The sequence below is a fragment of the Phocoena phocoena genome, chromosome 3 (genome assembly GCF_963924675.1).
Source record: "Phocoena phocoena chromosome 3, mPhoPho1.1, whole genome shotgun sequence".
In the NCBI taxonomy this organism is placed as follows: Eukaryota; Metazoa; Chordata; class Mammalia; order Artiodactyla; family Phocoenidae; genus Phocoena; species Phocoena phocoena.
In genome coordinates, this window is record NC_089221.1 from 87,217,494 (window position 1) to 87,237,256 (window position 19,763).

The following is a 19,763-nucleotide window of genomic DNA, read 5'->3' on the forward strand; positions in this document are numbered from 1 at the left end:
TTGCCAACAATACATTTCCCAAACTCTAGCTTATGTTGTTTGAAAAAAATTACACCTTACTGTATATGCAGTCTCTCACATGAAGTAAGATTTAACTGTCAGTTTTCAGGAAGTATAAACTATGAAGAAACATGTTCAATAAATGACACTGCAATCAGAAAAATCCAGACTTTGGGAAACTCTACCAAACAACTCATTTTTTTTTCAATAAATAAATTGCAAGGGGAGAAAAAGAGGTATTATGGAAGTATATAATTAATTAAATATTAATTATTTAAAATGAACAGTTAAAAGAGACCTAGGAAACATATTGTTCTCATTTGTATCCAAATTAAATCAAATTATTATTTAATCTGTATATTTGGTGATAGTATTAAGGAAATAGTAATTTTAAAACCTGATATATTGTGGTTGTGTTTTTGTTTTTGTTTTTGAAGATGTTGGGGGTAGGAGTTTATTAATTAATTAATTTATTTTTGGCTGTGTTGAGTCTTCGTTTCTGTGCGAGGGCTTTCTCTAGTTGTGGCAAGCGGGGGCCACTCTTCATCACGGTGCATGGGCCTCTCACTATCGCGGCCTCTCTTGTTGCGGAGCACAGGCTCCAGACGCGCAGGCTCAGTAGTTGTGGCTCATGGGCCTAGTTGCTCCGCGGCATGTGGGATCCAACCAGACCAGGGCTCGAACCCGTGTCCCCTGCATTAGCAGGCAGATTCTCAACCACTGTGCCACCAGGGAAGCCCTGTGGTTATGTTTTAAAAGTTCATTTCTATCTATCTATCTAGATAAAATTTTGAAAATATTTAATTCATTGAGGTTATTGACTTGAAACTAAAAATTAAACAAATATCATCAAAAACATATAAAAAGGAAGAAAAACAACATGTCCCATTCATTTAATACCACACCAAGCAGAGCCATCTTTTCACACACTTTTTCTTGAATCATATTAGGGTATCAGATCCATATATTTCATCAGCAACATTGTGATCTTTTACTTTCCTACCAGTAAATTTGAGGTTAAAAATACACACCTTGGGGCTTCCCTTGTGGCGCAGTGGTTGAGAGTCCGCCTGCCGATGCATGGGACACGGGTTCGAGCCCCGGTCCTAGAGGATCCCACATGTCGCAGAGCGGCTAGTCCCGTGAGCCATGGCCGCTGAGCCTGCGCGTCCGGAGCCTGTGCTGCGCAACGGGAAAGGCCACAACAGTGAGAGGCCCGCGTACCGCAAAAAAGAAAAAAAAAAAAAATACACACCTTCATTTCCCAATAGTAAACAATTGCCAGCAAGAGCCAACTGATTGTGTTTGTATTTAGAATGAAAAAAAAAAAAAAAATCAAGAAACTAACAGAAAAAAGTATTCACTAAGCTTCTAATGGGAATTGTTTGTGAATGATGCACCAATTTTCACCAGGAATAGTAAGTAAATTATGGTTAATGTGGGTAATCCAGTTAATGTCAATATTTTTGTGTCCCAAGCATATTTTGAAATTTAGAATTTTATTAAGATACTTGATTAGATTCTAAAATGTTTTTGACTTGAAATTTATTTTTAAAAACAAGTTTTCAAATACATTAATCAAATATATTAACCTTTTTATACTAGTATTAACAAAAATGATCTATAAAAATAACAATTACAAATATAATATTTCATCAGGACATATCATTGATAGATTGATATATATTATACCTTTTTAAGAGATGGAAATCTAATTCATGGAGATAACAATATTGAAAACTATAGTAGACCCAAGATTTTTTTAACTACTTTTTGTATTGTAGGATATTCTTTCTTGATAGAAACCTACAGATGGACCAGTGGTATATGTAAATGTTTCTTTCTGAGGGCATGATTGATGGAAATGAAAGTAAATTATCTTTAATAATAAGTTACATAATATGGAAGAAAATGAACTTTTTACCCAATCATACTTTTGCTATGTAGTAGCTGGAAAATATATTGTTTAAGTGACTTTCCATGACCCAAGGTGTGATACTCTAACTTGGTATCAAAGCAAATATTTTAAACTATTGTCTTTTTTTCTCTTTTCTTTGACAAAAATTTTTTCCATGAATGTTCATCTTTTTCTAAAATCCAGAAGAATTTTATTTGGCTTTTACATATTGGTATTAAAAGTATTGACAAAAATATAACTTCCAGATAAACTCACTTTCAAAGCCTTTCTTATTACATTTATAACAGCAACCACAATGATTGGAGTGGTGTTCTGAAGTGTGTTCTGAAGATGAGTTGATGACTTTTATGTGATGTTTTTTCAGTTCCAAGAAGAAATAATAATAATTAAAGTACTACAGGGCATTTTGTTACAAAGTAAAAAACATAATGGAAGGCAAAGTAAAAAGGGAAATATGCTTCATCAGACTAAATGACTTACATGTCCATTAGGTCAGAAACCCAGATTGATGGCTTCTTCGTTAACCAGTGTTCAATGAAAAGTGGCTATACCAGCTAACAACAGAATTGTGGAGCTGTTGAATAAAGGGGTCTTCTGACTCTTATGACCCGAGACGCATACAGCTTGCATCAGAAGCAACTTTGGATATAACAGAGTCCCTCAAACCCTATCAAGTCACAAATGATGCAGCTGAACACCACATAGATAATAGTAGAGCAAGAAATGAAATTTTGAGTTCTATGAATTTTCAACTTTATAAACTTTCTGGAGTTGATAATACAATTTAATCCTCATCTGCCAAGTAACAACAAAAAAATAGCTACATTTAAGGAAAAAAGTCATCGCGTAAAGAACATAAGGAACAAAAATATACCTGAATATTAGAATTGAAAGAGATATTAGAAGTCAAAATTGAGCATTTAGAAAAGTATTGCTCTGGTTGGCTATTTCTAAAGGGAAGAGCCTAATAACTAGTTACAAATGTACCAACTTTTTAAATAGAGTACATGTTCCTAAGGAACATGATGTTAAAGATTTAACAATTCTCTCAGAGGGCATTTCTGCAGAAATCAATAGATGCTGAGCACAAACTATTAGGATTATTTTCTAGAGGTTAAAGAATCAGGAAATTTGTGTGTAAATCAGCTTTATAGTTGAACAGGATAGGTCTTGGGTGGAGCCATAATGTGATGCCAGCAAGTTGAAATGGAGTCTAAGGGAACAAGGGAGGAAACCTGAGGTAGTTAAGAGCTTGGGTCCAAATATCAAGTAACCTGGGTTCCAGGCATCCACTCAGCCCAGAGGATATTTAGGCAATAGCCTCTCACCTGGATAACAAACCATCTGTGATTTCTTCTATATATTTTATCGATTAACCAATAGACAAATGACATTAATTTCATGCTAGAGAACATACACAGTTAATGCTTACAAATTTTTAAAAACAAACTGTAGACTGTAACTTTGACTCCTGTTTTTCAATATTTATTTTTTAAGTCATATATATTTTTTCAGATTTTAAGAGATGTCAGTACACTAAAAACGTCATAATTTGCATGTGCATAACTTATGATAATTATCTGACATTATAAAAAATAACTGAGTTTATTTGCATATAGAATTAAAATTTTCTGATGATTTAAGAACTAATAGTATGATGTAGACATTGTCTTAAAACATCTCTTGTTTGATAAAAGGACACCGTTTATTAATCTTGATTAAGTTGTCTGTCAGGCCTTTCAGAATTTCATTCTTTTGGTTTACTTTTTTCTCTGTTTCACATTTTGATAAAATTTAAATAAATTTTTTCAAACACATTGTTATGAGGGCTTTTACTCTTAAATTACCGGTAATTTACAATACTTACATATATGATGAAATTTCACATATGATTTGTAATAGTGATAAAATTGACTTCTATGAGTACTAATGAGTATTAATTAGTATTACAAGTATTAATCACTCTGCAAAATCCCAGGAAATCAAAAAGAAAGGCACACATTTATAAAGGCACACTTCTTGCCATTATGCTACATTACTACCATTCCCTTATCCTCTGCCCTTGGAGAAGATTCAAGGATTTTTATCCAGAGAATCTGCCTATGTATTCGTGTTTTCTTGGAAAAAAATAAAACTGGTTACAACAAATCATAGCATATATCTAATTAGAAAAACTCAAAATAGTGCAGGTATGCTATAACCTTCAATAGGTTCTTGATTTAAAAGCATTAATTATGTGTCTGGCAAAGCAATTGTCCCTAATGTACATTTCAAGACATCTGTGAAAACTCATAGAGGAATGCTAAGAATAATGTAACACACATATTCTTTATATCTCTTTAACTGGTAATTCCACTAGGCAATCTAGTAATTCTGTGTGAGATAATGATTAAGTTGTGAATGAGATATTAAATCGCCATATAAGAAACAAAAGTAATAGATTTTTTCTCTCACTCTCAAAATCCAATTTTATCTAAATTGCTTATTAATGACCTTTATATCCAAAACATTTTTGATGAAATATAAAAGTTTATACCAGTGCCTTATAACAAAGGTTGCTATAAGGTCAACTTATGTTTACTGTGATTATAGGTTAGAGATATCGTCTGTGTGGTTTTGCTATGCAAGTGAAGTTCTTTAGATTTGCTATGTTATTGAAATTACAGTAAGTGCAATGTGTTATAATTTATATTAATTAAATTCTTTTTATTGAAGTAGAACATGCATATAGAAAGCTTTAACAAATTGAATATTACCAGCACACCAAAATTGCTCCTTGAAATATCTCCCAGTTACCAGTACTTCTCCCCAAATTAGTTACTATCCTGATTTCATATTAGTTTCGTCCAGTTTTGAATTTAATATAAGTGTTGTAGGAATTCTTTTTTATATATGCTTTATATATAGTATATAAGTGATGTTTGTGAGAATGAATCTTGTTGCATGTAGCAGTAGTTTATTCATTTTCATTGCTCTATGGCATTCAATTCTATTAATATACCACAGGTAATTCATTAGCCTAATGTTGGTAAGAAACTGGGTAGTTTAGAATTTTTGCCCATCATAAATGAAGCTGTTAGGTCACTCTTATAATGATTGCTGAGTCACAGGGAATACACATGACTAACTTCAGTAGATAATACCAAACTATTTTCCAAAATATTGTACCAATTTACACTCCTACTACCAATGTATGTGAGAATTCTAGCTATTCTGCATTTTTGCCAATGATAGGTATTGTTAGTCTCTTTTATTTTCTTTTACTTTAAGCTATTCTAGTGAGTTTATAACGATATCACATTGTGGTTTTAATTCATGTTAAACAGTGTCACTGTCACTGTCTACAGTGACATTGAACACTGTTTATGTGTATATTAGCCATTTGGATGTCCTGTTCAAGTTTTTTTTTTTCTCATTTGTATTCTCTAGCTTCTTTCCTATTGAATTATAAGGATATATCATACATTCTGAATATGAATCCTTTATTATCTACAGGTATCACAAGTATCTTCCTCCACTCTGTGGCTTACTTTTTTCATGCTCTTAATAGTATCTTAAAATGAACAGAAATTTCATTTAAAGATCAGGGGGACATTTCCCTTTCTAATTACCTCAGTATCATATCTTATTTACACACTTACATGTAAAAACACAGACGAGAACCTTAATTTTTTCTGCCTTTGTACCATTCAATTGACAACTGAATCTCTCTGCTATTAAAAATAACCCATTCCTTCCATATGGTTTGAAAATAGACATACCCAGCTTTAACAGTCTTTTCTTCATATGATAATTTGTGTGTCAGGAATCATCATCAGTAGCATACCTAGCATAAGTGACACCCTGAGTAGATCATTACCAAGTAATAATCATGAAATGAAAGACATAATACTAATGTCCGGAAAGAACACAGACAGTAAAGGTTTTATTTACTGAACTTCATGTATATATAATCATGTCAGTAAAACAAATGAAAGAGTACAGATTTGGAATTATTGTATGGTACAGAAAGGAATAATGTAGTGGATTAGTATTTTTTTAGTTTATTACTGTGTCTTTTATAGATTAGGAAAATACCTTACACATACATTTCTCTATGGCTGTAAAGAGTTATAATAACTTTACATTTTCTTTTTGCAATTATTTATCTGCGAATTTGTCAATGACCTTATCAAAATCTTAAAATATCTATGGTCAATAGACAATGTAACCAGATTAGTAACTCTATCTCTGGTTGTAGCTGAGAAACACTTTTCATTAATTTTAATTTCAAAAAAATATATTTCACATGATACAACTGATCCATACAGTTTTAAAAAATCTAAAATATAACGAAAAGTTTGTCATAGAGTGATAAAAATCCCATTTTATAGTTAATTCCAGAAGTTGCCATATTGCTCTACATGATTTTTTCTTTAGGATTAATTCCAACAGCTTCCAATACTTTACACACAGATAAAAGTATAGGTGATCAAGTTTTGTTCCTTTATTTACATTTACTAGACTATCATTGTTTGTTTCTGTTCTGCTGTTTAAATGGAGCATGGACTGGGCTTGAAGAGAGCTTAAATGATTCCATACCTTTATAAACTCATTGCTGAAACAAGTGCATGTATCAAGTCCAGCTGCATAAGTGAGAGTTAAATTAAATTCCATGTAGAATACAATGTTTACTAAAGGATAAGTAATAAAAATGTGCTAATTTGAAACTTAACATATATATTTATTAAAACTCAGTAGTAACCATAGCAATTGTTTAGAACTTAGAACAACAGATTTTTTTCTGGAAGGAAAATTTTATCACTGACTTGAAGCATGGTGTTAATAAAAAGCAGGCCAACCTTAGTCAAGTTTTATTATTGTTTTTAAATTCTCTACAGACAGTGCACCTCATGAATTGCCTGCACTACAGATGGACTGCTCCTACTGACTCATCTTTGACATGCCTCTACCAATCAGAGTGAGTGTTCTAAGATTTAAGAATAATCCAAATGTTAAACTCATTACTTTCTTTAATGAATTTCTGATTGACGTCAGTATTTAATAACAGTGCAGTGTGTGAGAGGAACACCTCTGTTTGAAATGTGTTTATATTTTATCAAACATCTCTGTTTGATATTCAAGAAAAAAAACAGTGTTTTTTTGAATATCCTTCTTGAATATCCTATTGACAGCATTAAATGGTATTCAACTTGCCTCTCAGGGAACAGATGTGTAGTATTTAGGTCAGGAAGAGTTATCACAAGCTAGAAACATAGTAGTTTTCTCACTTTTTGTATTTATAAACCTCACTTTGGATTTACAAGCTTTTTGTTTATCATAGTAGGTGAGTATCATAAAGTGCTCATTTTCCTCACTTAGCGTCTTCAAAGGATTCTAGTATTAACAAAAATCATAATAATTCTTTACATGTCCATGTACTATATAGCTTCCACAAACTTCAGAACATATTTATGTACATATACATACAAACCAAACACACATATAGTTTCTTATTGTCATCACAGTTCAGATATTATTCCATTTTTCAACTGAGGAATCTGTGACTCAGAGAACATTAACAACTTGTTTGAGCTCATGTGTTTATTCATTCAACAAGTATTTATTTATTTCTTATTCCGTGCCAAGTTCTATGTGAGGAAATGGGAATAAAACAAGGTCTATGCACAATTATTCCCCTTAAATGTTTTGAATTAATGTAATGGTGAGGCCTGAACTTGATCCAAGCTCTTGGCCTGTTACTCTTTCTATTTTGCATTGCCCTGGTGAACCTCAATGAGCTTGAGAAAAGGTATGGGAAAATCCTTGCAAGAAGGTGTTCAAAGTAAAAAACATTATTGAGATTACATGTTTTATATATTAACAGCTTCATACCTCTGACCTACTGGTTTCAAACTCTTGACAACAGGCTGAATGCAATTCACTATATCTTCTTATTGGAGAATACAAGAGATCTGTGGGGAAAGCGAGGTACACCTTTTTAAAAGCAGAGTATTAGAATACATTCTAAAATGTGTTAAGGACTGTGTCTTTATTCCTTCTGACAAGAACCCAAAGTAAAAGAAAAAATTCTGTTTAATGATTGTTTAAAATCATTATTGTCACAGAAGATGTAAAAGATTTTTTTTCTTAAAACAATTCTTTTCATTGTGAGATGATAACATTTATATTCTACTAGCTTCTAGAGGGAAAAAAAGCAGAGTACAGTATTATATTTCTTATTGTGTGAAAACAATGGTGTCATTGTATAATAAGTGGAAAAGATAGAAAATGGACACGACATAATTATACTATAAGCCTTAAGAGCAAGTAGGAAGTACGTGGGTTTTGTTTACTTGTTCAAAGTTCTTTCAAAGTAACTTAAGTAGTTGATGTTTATAGTATAAAGAATTTTTTTTAAGTTAAAGAAACAAGTTTTCTGGTTTTAATTTACCATCTCTTGAAAATGTGAGAAAAGAAAAATGAATTAGAAAAAAATGAAGAGTGAAATAAATCAAGATGTCACTGTTTACCAACTTTCTCTTTTAACAAATTGTGAGGTGGATGAACAAAACCTTTCTCATATGACTTTCCTTTCCTTTCGAATTCTGCACTTTTGCAAGTAGATATATTTGTCTTCTGATATTATTTATATACCTTTCTTAGTGCCATAAAGGATTTTGAGTTTTCATTGTGCATTGTACCTAACCTCACACTCAGCATCTGCATAATTCAAGAAGGGTAATATGGGGGTGCAGCAGGATCTGATTTAGATTATCCAAAGCGTGTGAGATCTTCCTCACCATGGAGCCTCATTTATTGAATGGTTAATGATAATTACCTTGCCTTTGTCTCAGAAACATTGGGAGGAAATACAGCATATTGGGTAGAGTCAGTTAAATGTGAGAAAGAATCTCGGCTCATTGCTTTCTAAAAGTGCAGTAACAATATAGAATACAGTATTTGTGTCTCAGGGTTTTTAATGGCTGTTTTTCTGAAACTATAAAGTTCCCTCTACAAATTGTCTGGAAACTAGTAAATACTTGGACAATGATAGCTGTTGTCGTTATCAGTATTAATTCATAAAGATGAAATCAAATGATGGATGTGAAATACTGTTCACAAGTGTTCACGTGCAACTTAGAACTCTAGAACTCTATTATTATTATTAATAATTAACTTTAAAAGATACATTAATCATAATTTTTTCAGTAATCCACACATAATACTCAGTTTCTTTCTTAGCTAAGGATAACAGAAGGAATCTCAGAGTTAGACATAGATAGCCAAGTGCCCCTAAGTCAACATGATTTTTCAGATTCTCCAAATTCCCACACTTTTGTCTCATTTGATTACATATAGCAAGTCCAGGAAAGAATAATAATGTTGCTAAAGTTAAATATAATTATATATGATTTCCCTGTTTTATATGACTAGCACCTATACTGTCATAATGACAGAATGAATATTCAACTAAGTTTTTTTTTAGATTCAGTAACAGTTATTTTCATTATGAATAGCATTTTTAAAATTATGGGTTGCGTAGATTCAAGGCATTCTTAACAATTTCTAAGCTTTCAATTGTAAAGTTGCCCTGTATTTAACATAGCCATGCCCTAAAAATCCTTGGTTTTACAAAGCATTTATTGAAATCAAGATGTGCTTTTTATATCCATGTAGAGAAGAAGCTGTATTGATTCAGCTACTAGCAGGTGGGAAGCATAATGATTAGTGAGCAGAACCAGAATCTTACAGTGTTCAGAGAGAGAAAGAGAGAACACACATTGATAGCTCAGCTAAATGACTCATATTCCTGCTAACACCATGTAGAACACCAAGTAGAACTCTGTTGCTTCAGCATTTCTGGTAAAACACCCCATGACTATATTTATGTGAAGTATACTATTTTTTTCCGTGTGACAAAGTACGGTCTCCCATACAAGGTGTTTTTTCTTTTACTATATTATGTTCTACTATTTCAAAAAAATATTCAGTTTATTTAACTTAAAAAAATCAGTTCACCCATTTCTTTCATCCATCCCCAAATCTGCCTCTTGCAATCACAAATCTGTTCTCTGAATCTATGAGCTTGTATTATTTTTGTGGGATTTCTTTTTAGATTCCATGTGTAAAAGAGATAATACGGTATTTGTTTTGCTCCGTCTGACTTATTTCACTTAGCGTAATGCCCTGAAGGTGCACAATTTCTTTATTCGCTCATCTTTTGATGGACCCTTAGGTTGTTTCTTGACTGTTGTAATTAATGCTGCAATAAACATGGGAGTGAGATATCTTTTGAAATTAGCATTTTTGTTTTCTTTGGATAGATACCTGGAAGTAGAACTGCTGGATCATAAGATAATAATATTTTTAAAATTTTGATAAACCTCCATACTGTTTTTCACAGTGGCTGAACCAATTTACATTCCTATCTGCAGTACACGAGTTCCCTTTTCTCCACGATCTCCCCAGCACATATTATTTCTTTCCTTTTTCATAATAGTCATTTTAACAGGTATGAGGTGATATCTCATTTGCATTTTCCTGATGATTGGTGATGTTGAGGATCTTTTCATGTGTCTCCTGGCCATCTGAATGTCTTCTTTGGAGAAATGTCTATTCGGATCTTCTGCCCATTTGTTAATTGAATTGTTTGTTGTTTGTTACTGAGTTGTATGAGTTCTTTGTGTATTTTGGATATTAGCCCCTTATCAGATATATGATTTGCAATTATTTTCTCCTATTCAGTAAGTTGTCTTTTTGTTTTTTAGATGGGTTCAATATACAGGTTCTTTACCTCCTTGGTTAAAAGTATTCCTAGGAAATTATTCTTTTTATGCAATTGTAAATGGAATTGTTTTATTAATTTCTCTCTCTGATAGTTCACTGTTTAGTATAAAGAAAGAAAACAGATTTTTGCATATTGATTTTGTGTCTTGCAACTTTACTGAATTAATTTATTCACTCTTAACAGTTTTTTGATGAAGCCTTAAGAGTTTTCTTTAAGGATTATCATGTCATCTACAAATAATGAAATTTTTACTTCTTCCTTTCCAATTTAGATGACTTTTATTTCTTTCTCTTGCCCAATTTTTCTAACTAGGACTTCCAATACTGTGTTGAATAAAAGTGGTAAGAGTTAGCATCCTTGTCTTGTTCCTGATCTTAGAAGAAAAGCTTTCAGCTTTTCACTATTAGTGACGTTAGCTGTGGGTATGGTCTTTATAATGTTGAGGTATGTTTCCCTCTATACCCACTTTGTTGATTGAGAGTTTTTATCATAAATGGATGTTTGATTTTTGTCAGAAGCTTTTTCTGTATCTATTGAGATGATCATATGATTTTTATCCTTTAATTTTGTTAATGTGGTGTATAACTGACTTATTTTTGGATGTTGAACCATCCTTGTATCTCCAGAGTAATACCACTTGTTCATGGTGTATGAACCTTTTAATGTATTGTTGAGTTTTGTTTGATAATAATTAGTTGATTATTTTTATATCTATGTTCATCAGGAATATTGGCCTGTAATTTCCATTTTTTGTGGCATCCTAGTCTGATTTTGGTATCAGAGTAATGCTGGCCTCATAAAATGTGTTTGGACGAGGACCCTGCTGTCTCAAAAAAGTTTGAGACAAACTGATACAAATTCTTCTTTGAAACTTTGATAGGATTCACCAGTGAAGCTGTATGGTCCTGGATATTTGTTTGTTAGGAGGTTCTTATTACGGATTCAACCTCCTTGCTAGTAATCAGTCTGTTCAGATTTTCTATTTCAGTCTTGGTAGGTTGTATATTTTTCGGAATTATTCCATTTCTTCCAGGTTGTCCAATTTATGGGTGTATAATTGTTCACAGTAGTCTCTTATGATCCTTTGTATTTCAGTGGTATCATTTTATTTAAAATTTTTACTGAAAAGGTAATACTCCATAAAACTGTAATAAAAATTTCACATGACTTTACATAGCCTACCTCTATCTGTGAAAATTTGCTTTCTCTCCTATTTTGAATATATCTACCTTCAAAGATAATTTGAGATTACAATGCTTTGGAAATGATTACTTGGGCAATTCTCCTTCTGTAAAAATTATATTGAAAAAGAATTTGCACAGGAAATCTTACAAACTTAATCATCAATATTTTTAGAAAAAATAATAATGAAGGTATTATTTGGATGTCAATTCATAATTGCTCTATTTGGGGGAATATGTGCTGCACAGAAAAGAAAGATGTTTTCCTTCATGTTATTTTCTCAAACACTAAACATCTAAGGAAAGTCACTAATATAGTACCAATGAAAATAATGCAAGGAAATCATTTGATCACAGTAAAATCTCAAAACATTAAGCCTGAGTAGGAATGACATATACAAACCCACTGATCTTACACAACAGGAAATTGATTTATTAAAACTTGAAAATGAACAGGATGGAAACATGACAGTAAATGCAAGGAGAGTATCAGAGACCCAGTTAAGTATTTGGAGAGTGATCAGACATGTTTCAACCAGTGATGTCTAACTTTTTCAGGATTGTGCTAAAACTAGAAAATAATGGGTTCTGAGAAACTCCACTTTGTAAGTAACCCATAAACATTTGGGCCTAGCCATCTTCACCCAAGGCTTAGAGTATGTAAAATTGGTCCTGCAGACGTTAACCCACCACACTCTCCAATAGGACCAAGAAAGGGAATGGGTCTTTAGACTTGTCCCTTAGAAAGATAATGTTTCTGAGGAGAGGTTGAAAAGGGAAGAGAGAGGCAAGGAGGCCAGTAAGAAGAGGAATCTAGTATTTTTTTCCCCTTCCCTGGTTGACATCTACATAAGTTGTTCACTCGCTAATCTGTCCCTTTTCATATCAGAGCAGAGAGAGATGGCAGTTTCAAGAGCAGGCCAAGGATGCATATGGGTTTAGTGTGGATCAAATGGGTGCCTGAAAAAGTAGCTGTGCTTGAGCAATCCTGCCTGTGTACCATATAATAGGAATGTTTGCTGGGCAAGAAAATCCCTGAAGCATGTGCCCTGTGGGGAAGAGCTAAGGGAGAGTAAATGAGGTTGTGTCAAAGCAAGATATCTCAGATGGAGGGTATTATATGATGAATAGGCCTGCAGAGGTCTCATATAGACTTCAGAGACTGCAGATAACCAGCAGACATTTTAAAAATGAAAAATTTATCAATATCAGTCACATACATAGCTGCAAATTAGAGAGAAAGAAATAAAATAGTGACTGGTTTGAGTGATACAGGTCTCATTTTCACCCTTCCATTTGTCCCAGCAAGAAGGAGGAGCAAGGGCTTGAGGAGGGATGGAGTCTCATTCTTTATTAAAGTTTAGTAAATTAGTGTTCTATATCAAGATGCTGAAATACTCACAAGAATGTGTTAAGTTGTGAAAACTGCAGACATCGCTGACTGCAAACAGTAGCCAGTTTTATGTATGTCTGTTTGCTTGATTCCTGCCATATTCCCAAAATCCTTTCCAGAGACTCTTATTAAAACTTAAAGCCTTATCTATATTAAGGAGAAATAAGAAAGTGATGTCTGCCCTCTTATTTGAGAGTGGTAAAAGAGAAAGAAGCAAAACTGAGGGCCTTGATGGTAACAGCAGAAGTTCAAGGGAGTGTCAATGAATTTAGTTCATATAGAAACTCACCATGGAAATACTATACCTATTCATAGGACACAGACATGTGTTATATTTATATAGCAATCCTCAGACACAGGAATATTTCAAATCTTAGAAGATACAACAGAAAAAGGCAATGCCTAAGCAGAGGTATATGACATAAATGACTGAAAAGCAGTTGATAGTAAATTTAATTAGCCATCAATTATTTGAAATTATATTAAGAATTATTTCCATTAATATATTTAAATTGATCATGAAATTATCATCAATACTGGATTTACAAAGCTGTCATTTGGTTTGTTCAGTCTTACTGTAAAAATCAGTCTCTGTTTAACACCATATAATTTCAAATTCCGGTAATCATAAAATGTTCTTTTCAGTATTTTAATAATTATTTGACTCATATTTGTGTTACCACCTCTGTTGATTTTTATACATATTCTTTCCAATTATATACCCTGCAAAGGGGCCTGAGTCAAGGGGGAAACAGTACAAACTAGTTTAATTTAATAAAATTTTATCTTCCTTTTTGAGTGAGAAAATTCAGAAATCCAAAAATAAAAATGAAGAATGGAGTTAAGTGATAGTGCCATTTGATGCTGATGTTAAACATCCAATATGCCTCTAACAATTATTCTATCATTGTCATTTTTGTTTGGAACTTTTGAATTTTATTTTATTTATTTTTTTATAGCAGGTTCTTATTAGTTATCTATTTTATAGATATTAGTGTATATATGTCAATCCCAATCTCCCAGTTCATCCCACCACCACCATCTATCATTGTCTTTAAAAGTTAAATATATAAATCCTCTGTTTCAAGATATCAGGCTGAGCAAATATGTGTTTTTTTCTATTCTCCTAAGACCTTTCAAAATATGAAATAGGAAATAAACCCTTCCCTAGGAAGAATACCATAAAGAAGGCAAAATATTTAAATACATTTTTACATGATGGAGAGAGGATGGACAAAATATAATGGATTAAAACAGTAGAGAGAGAATAATTAAAGATAAGCCAAGGAGAGACCCAAAGTGGAATAATGAGATTTGTTGAGGAGACTACTAACGAGATTGGTATAGATGTATTACATGAAATTTCAGTTAAAACTATATAAAGTATTTTTGTAAGTTAAAAATTTTATTTGAACACCTAAAACATCTTAAGATGCAACTTATCCCATTTTCTGCATTTGAATTATGGTTCAAAAGCTATTAAATTTCATTGTAATTGTAATTATAGAAAACTTAATGGAACACATAATTTAAATAGTACTTAACAGTAAAATTATTTTGAGGTTTGGGGTGTTAAGTATAGAATGATATAGCATGCTATTTAGGAATACACATTCTGGAGCCAGATGGACATGGGCTGAAATCCAGCCCTCCTGCTCAATAGCTAAGAATTACTAGGAAAATAACTTAAACTTAGCCTTGGTTTATTTATCTGTGAAGCAGCGATAAAGATGGTACCTAGTTGGTAGCATATCTATCACCTATGAAGAGGTAACACAAATAAAGTGTGTAGTTAAAACAGCATCTGGCACATTTAATAAATGTTAGCTTTTTTGTTATTATATGTTACTTATACAAAGGGTCAACACTGCTTTATTTCTTCCTCCCATACTAATTAATATAGCGATATAGCTGTGAATAAATCTGATTCTTCACTTCACATTCTGGTAGAGCAGTCAAATATCTCTCTCCCAGGAATAAATAGAAGAAACACTTTCCAAATCCTAGCTGCAGGAATATGTACTATAGTTCCTAATTTGTTGTAAACTGTCTGCATACAAAACAGAAAAGAAAATCAAAATAAATCAAATTGTTTGTGAGTTGTGGGCTGCACCTGGAATTTCATAGACCAAAAGGAGTTCAGAAAGGAGAAGAGCCATGCTTAGACTACTTTATATAATTCTTTCTTTTTCTGATAAGCAGTGTGCAAAAGAATGAATCCCAGATTTGATCTCCTTCTGACAAAGGGAAGGAATAAAACCCAGATAAGATAACACCCAGTGTTAGGCAAAGAAAGGTCAGATGAAGGCACAACAGAGTGAGTTTTTTTCTTCTTAATTTTATTACTGTAGGCTATGTCTACAGACCACTCATTCTGTTGCTTATGGACTTATATATGTAAAGACATGCACTAGCGATGTGGTTCCCTGTTTCAATTCAGATAAACTGATAGTGTTAGCCAATGCCACTTAACCATTTCATTTAGATTGAAGATAATGCTTTATGAGATTATGTAAATGAAACTGCTCAACAAAGTAGGAAATCGGGATTACTTTAGGGAAAATTTTGGTTCATTCAAATCAAGTTCATAATGGCCCCCTTGGGAAAGAGTCAAATAAAAAAGTCTGTTAAAAATAGCTACCATATTTTGAAATTAATTGTTATTTTATTATTCAGATTATTCCTTTCTGGCATGCTATACATGTTACATTATATGATGAACATTAAACATTAGTTCAATTATGTAAAAATATAGTGAATACATATATATTTCACATTTATCAAATATCCATACTTATTTAATTTAATGTTAGATGCCAAAATGCTTATGATGCAAAACATTAAGCCCTACTTCCTCGCTTCAAAAAGAGGTTGTTGGGCTTCCCTGGTGGTGCAGTGGTTGAGAGTCCGCCTGCCGATGCAGGGGACATGGGTTCGTGTCCTGGTCCGGGAAGATCCCACATGCCGCAGAGCGGCTAGGCCTGTGAGCCATGGCCGCGTACCGGAAAAAAAAAAAAAAAAAAAAGGTTGCTTAAGTGAGATGAACTAATAACGTACTGGAAATGCAAGCAGTAACGTAAGCAATAATTGCTAAGAGTTAGTGAATTTGTTCTCCATAAGAACAAACCAAAGAATACTGTTAAAACAAGAAAGAGAATAAAAGAAAAGGGAAGAAATCTCAAGGAGCAGAGGTAGAAAGATATGTGGGATTCTTCTGAGGATATATGGAAATACAAGCACAGTGGGGCAATAAAAAATAAAAATTAAGCCCATGCCAGGACTATTTGTCAAAGAAAATGGACTTTTATGAGTTCATCTCTGATTAGCAGGTCAAATTATTATATGCAACCTCATGACTTGTTATAAATATGTAAAAAAATGAAAATATTTTAAATTATCCTCCATGTGGTGTTAAAGTATATGTTTTCACTGCCCTTTCTAGGTTACACACCTTTCTTAAATGCATAAAACCACATCACCTTCCTTCAAATTTCTACTTGATTCAACTCTTGGAAAACTTGTCAAACTAAATCCGCCTGGGTCCATTCACTTCAGATATTCTTTTACCTGTGTGTATCTTGACATATCAATAGGAGGATATGCATGTATCTATCATTTACGTTTGTTCAGATTTATTTGTGCTGGAGCTAACTTCTGTATTACATTGCCCTTGTGAGCAAGAAATATATCTTCTGATTCATTTTAACTCCTTGTGGCAATTTAATATTGAGTAATTTGTGTTCTATTAAGATGTATTTTGGTATGTTTTTGGATAGTGGTCTAAGATTTGAAGAGAATTAAGATCATAAAAGTTTTAGGTTCTAGGGGAGAAAGATTTATCTCAAAATGATCCTTATTTACAATAAAATAGAAAGAGGTCTCAAAAATAGTTGATTAACATATGTGTTATATAATAAATATTTTCCTAGAGCCATATAGAAGTACAGATAGAAAGGGACTGTTCAGATCCACCACAAAAATCTTGCATACATTTCTTCCACTGGTATTATTTACAGATTTGTTCAACAAACATTTATTGAGCACATGTGCTTCACTTGGGACACACTGATGGATAATTAAAGTTTTGTCCTAGAGGGGCTTGCAGTTCAATAAAGCCAAGAAAGCTATAAGTAAATAATAGAAAAAATTCAACAAAATCATAGTTATTCCCAGAGCGCCATGGCAACACAGAAGAGAAACACTTAAGTTATACCTTTTATCATTTATCAAAAATTTCTTGAGCACCAAATATGTTCAAAGGCTTTTAGATGGTGGGGATTCAATAGTAAATAAGTTTTCATAGAATTTATATTCTGGCAAATGGTAACAGCAAGTACACAAGTTCTGTGTATCATAGAAGTAGTAAATGGAGAAGTATTGTACAGTAAAGCAAAGACTGCTTGGCCTGGTGTGAAGTCTGTCCCTTTCACTTGCTAACTGTTCAACATAGGGTAAGTTAATTAACATCCCAGTACCTCAGTTTTCTCATCTCTAAAGTGGGGATAATAACCATGCTTACCTTACAGCATTATTGTGAAAATTAAATACTTTAATATATGCAAAGTACTTAGAAAAGTATCTGGCACATGTTAGATACTATAGGTGTTTGATATTGTTATCGTACTTTGAAGCCACATTAAAGGGAGAAAATCAAGACTTTGATACTCAGGGAGACTTCTGGAAGGCAGTAATATCTCGTTGAAATTGAAAATGTTCTAGAGCAAAGCTGTTGGAACGTAAAAGTGTGAGATAAGGGGAGAGGAGAGGAAAGATCAGACTGATGGAAGAGTTAATGCAAAAGTCTACAATTGGAAAAGATCATAGCATTTGGGGGAACTGAAATTACTTTGATATTTCTGGAGGTAAGGTGATACAGATATTAGAGAAAGCTAAAAATCTGGAGAGAAATAATGACCAGACATGAAATCTGAAAAAAGTGGCACCAAACTAAATTTACAAGAATTAGCAATAATTAAATGGATCAAGGCAGTAAGGTAGGAAGGAACCTCAGAAGAGCAGTGAGAGTAGAGGCAGGAGCTGTACAACATTGCAGCCTGCTCCAGGAGCTCCACACACTTTGATTTTACCAACACATATAGTGTGAGGAAAGGAGTAAAGAGAGATGAAGCTTTATAGTCATATAAAGACCAGGTTTCAGATAAGAGCTAGAACAGAGATACTATTCATTGCCATGAAATGCCTCTTGTGAGTTATCTTGTGAATAATGGGGAACACTGAAGGATTATCCTATGAGTGATGAAGAACAACTGAAGACTTTTGAGCAGTAGATGTGGTAGATTGTTTTTGTTTCAGTATGAGGGATGGATATAATCAGAGTGACCTTCCTTGTTAGGACGCTGTTGAAATAATACAGTAAGAGCTGAATGAAGCCTGAATTTAAAGTGGATGTAGTAGGTATCAATAAGTGGGAGGAAATATTTAAGAAATATTAGGATTAATACTTGATCGTAGCATTGTGAGTTGCACTGTAGTGAAGTAACCAGTGTGCTTCCCAGTTTTCATTTTTTTGGGTGACCATGGGAATATAGAGGAAAAGGATAGAAATACCTCAGATTAATTTTGGACACTAATTTAGTTGTGGAACATTTAAATAATGTATCATGCAGATAAGTGTCACATAAACCATCAGGAAAGATTTCAGAGTGGAAATGTCAGTGTTCAATCATCTGCCTTTTATTTTGTGAAAAACATGAGAGTTGTTGAGATCACATTGGTCAAGTATTCATAGAAAATAAATATCATTTATTGGGAGAATTCTGATACACCAAAGATGGACTTAAAAAGAAGGCCATCCACAACATTGTAAATCAACTATGCTTCAATAAAATATTAAAAAACAAAGAAGGCCATCAATGAATAGTTTCAGAAGCATTCAGAGGCTTGAGAGCCAATATTTATATGGAACCTGAGACACTTTTAAGTGGATACTTCTAAGAATGATCAACACCAATTAACAGGGTTAAATTAGTCAAAAGGTGGTAAAACAAGGATGTGCTCTTGACATTAAAGAGGTCATCAGTGACCTTTGAAATGACAGTGTTTGGGAATGGTGAGGGAGAGAAAAGACCCCAGTGGGCTGATAATAGAATGGAGCATGAATCAGAGACAGTGATTATAGTTATGAGGGATGAAAGATCAACGGAAAGGCTTTTTTTTATTATAAAAAACCTAGATGTTTTCATTGGGCTAAATAGAAAAAGTGAGTGGAGAAATAGAGGTTTGAAAATTAACAATAGTGGCAGAGAGAGAGAAGAGAAATGATGATGAAGAAAGAAGAGAATGGAGCAAACAGGATTAAGAACTGCTGTGGAAGAGTTGGCTTTGAAAAATAGGAGGGAAAATAATTTTCTAATGCTAAAAGTGAAGCAGAGATGGAAAGAAAGCCTCTGCTTTCTAGATTTAAAGGGACAAGCATAACTGGTGTGGCCCCTTTCCCATTTCCTACTTCTTCCTGCCTTGAATGTTAATACAAAGCCTGGA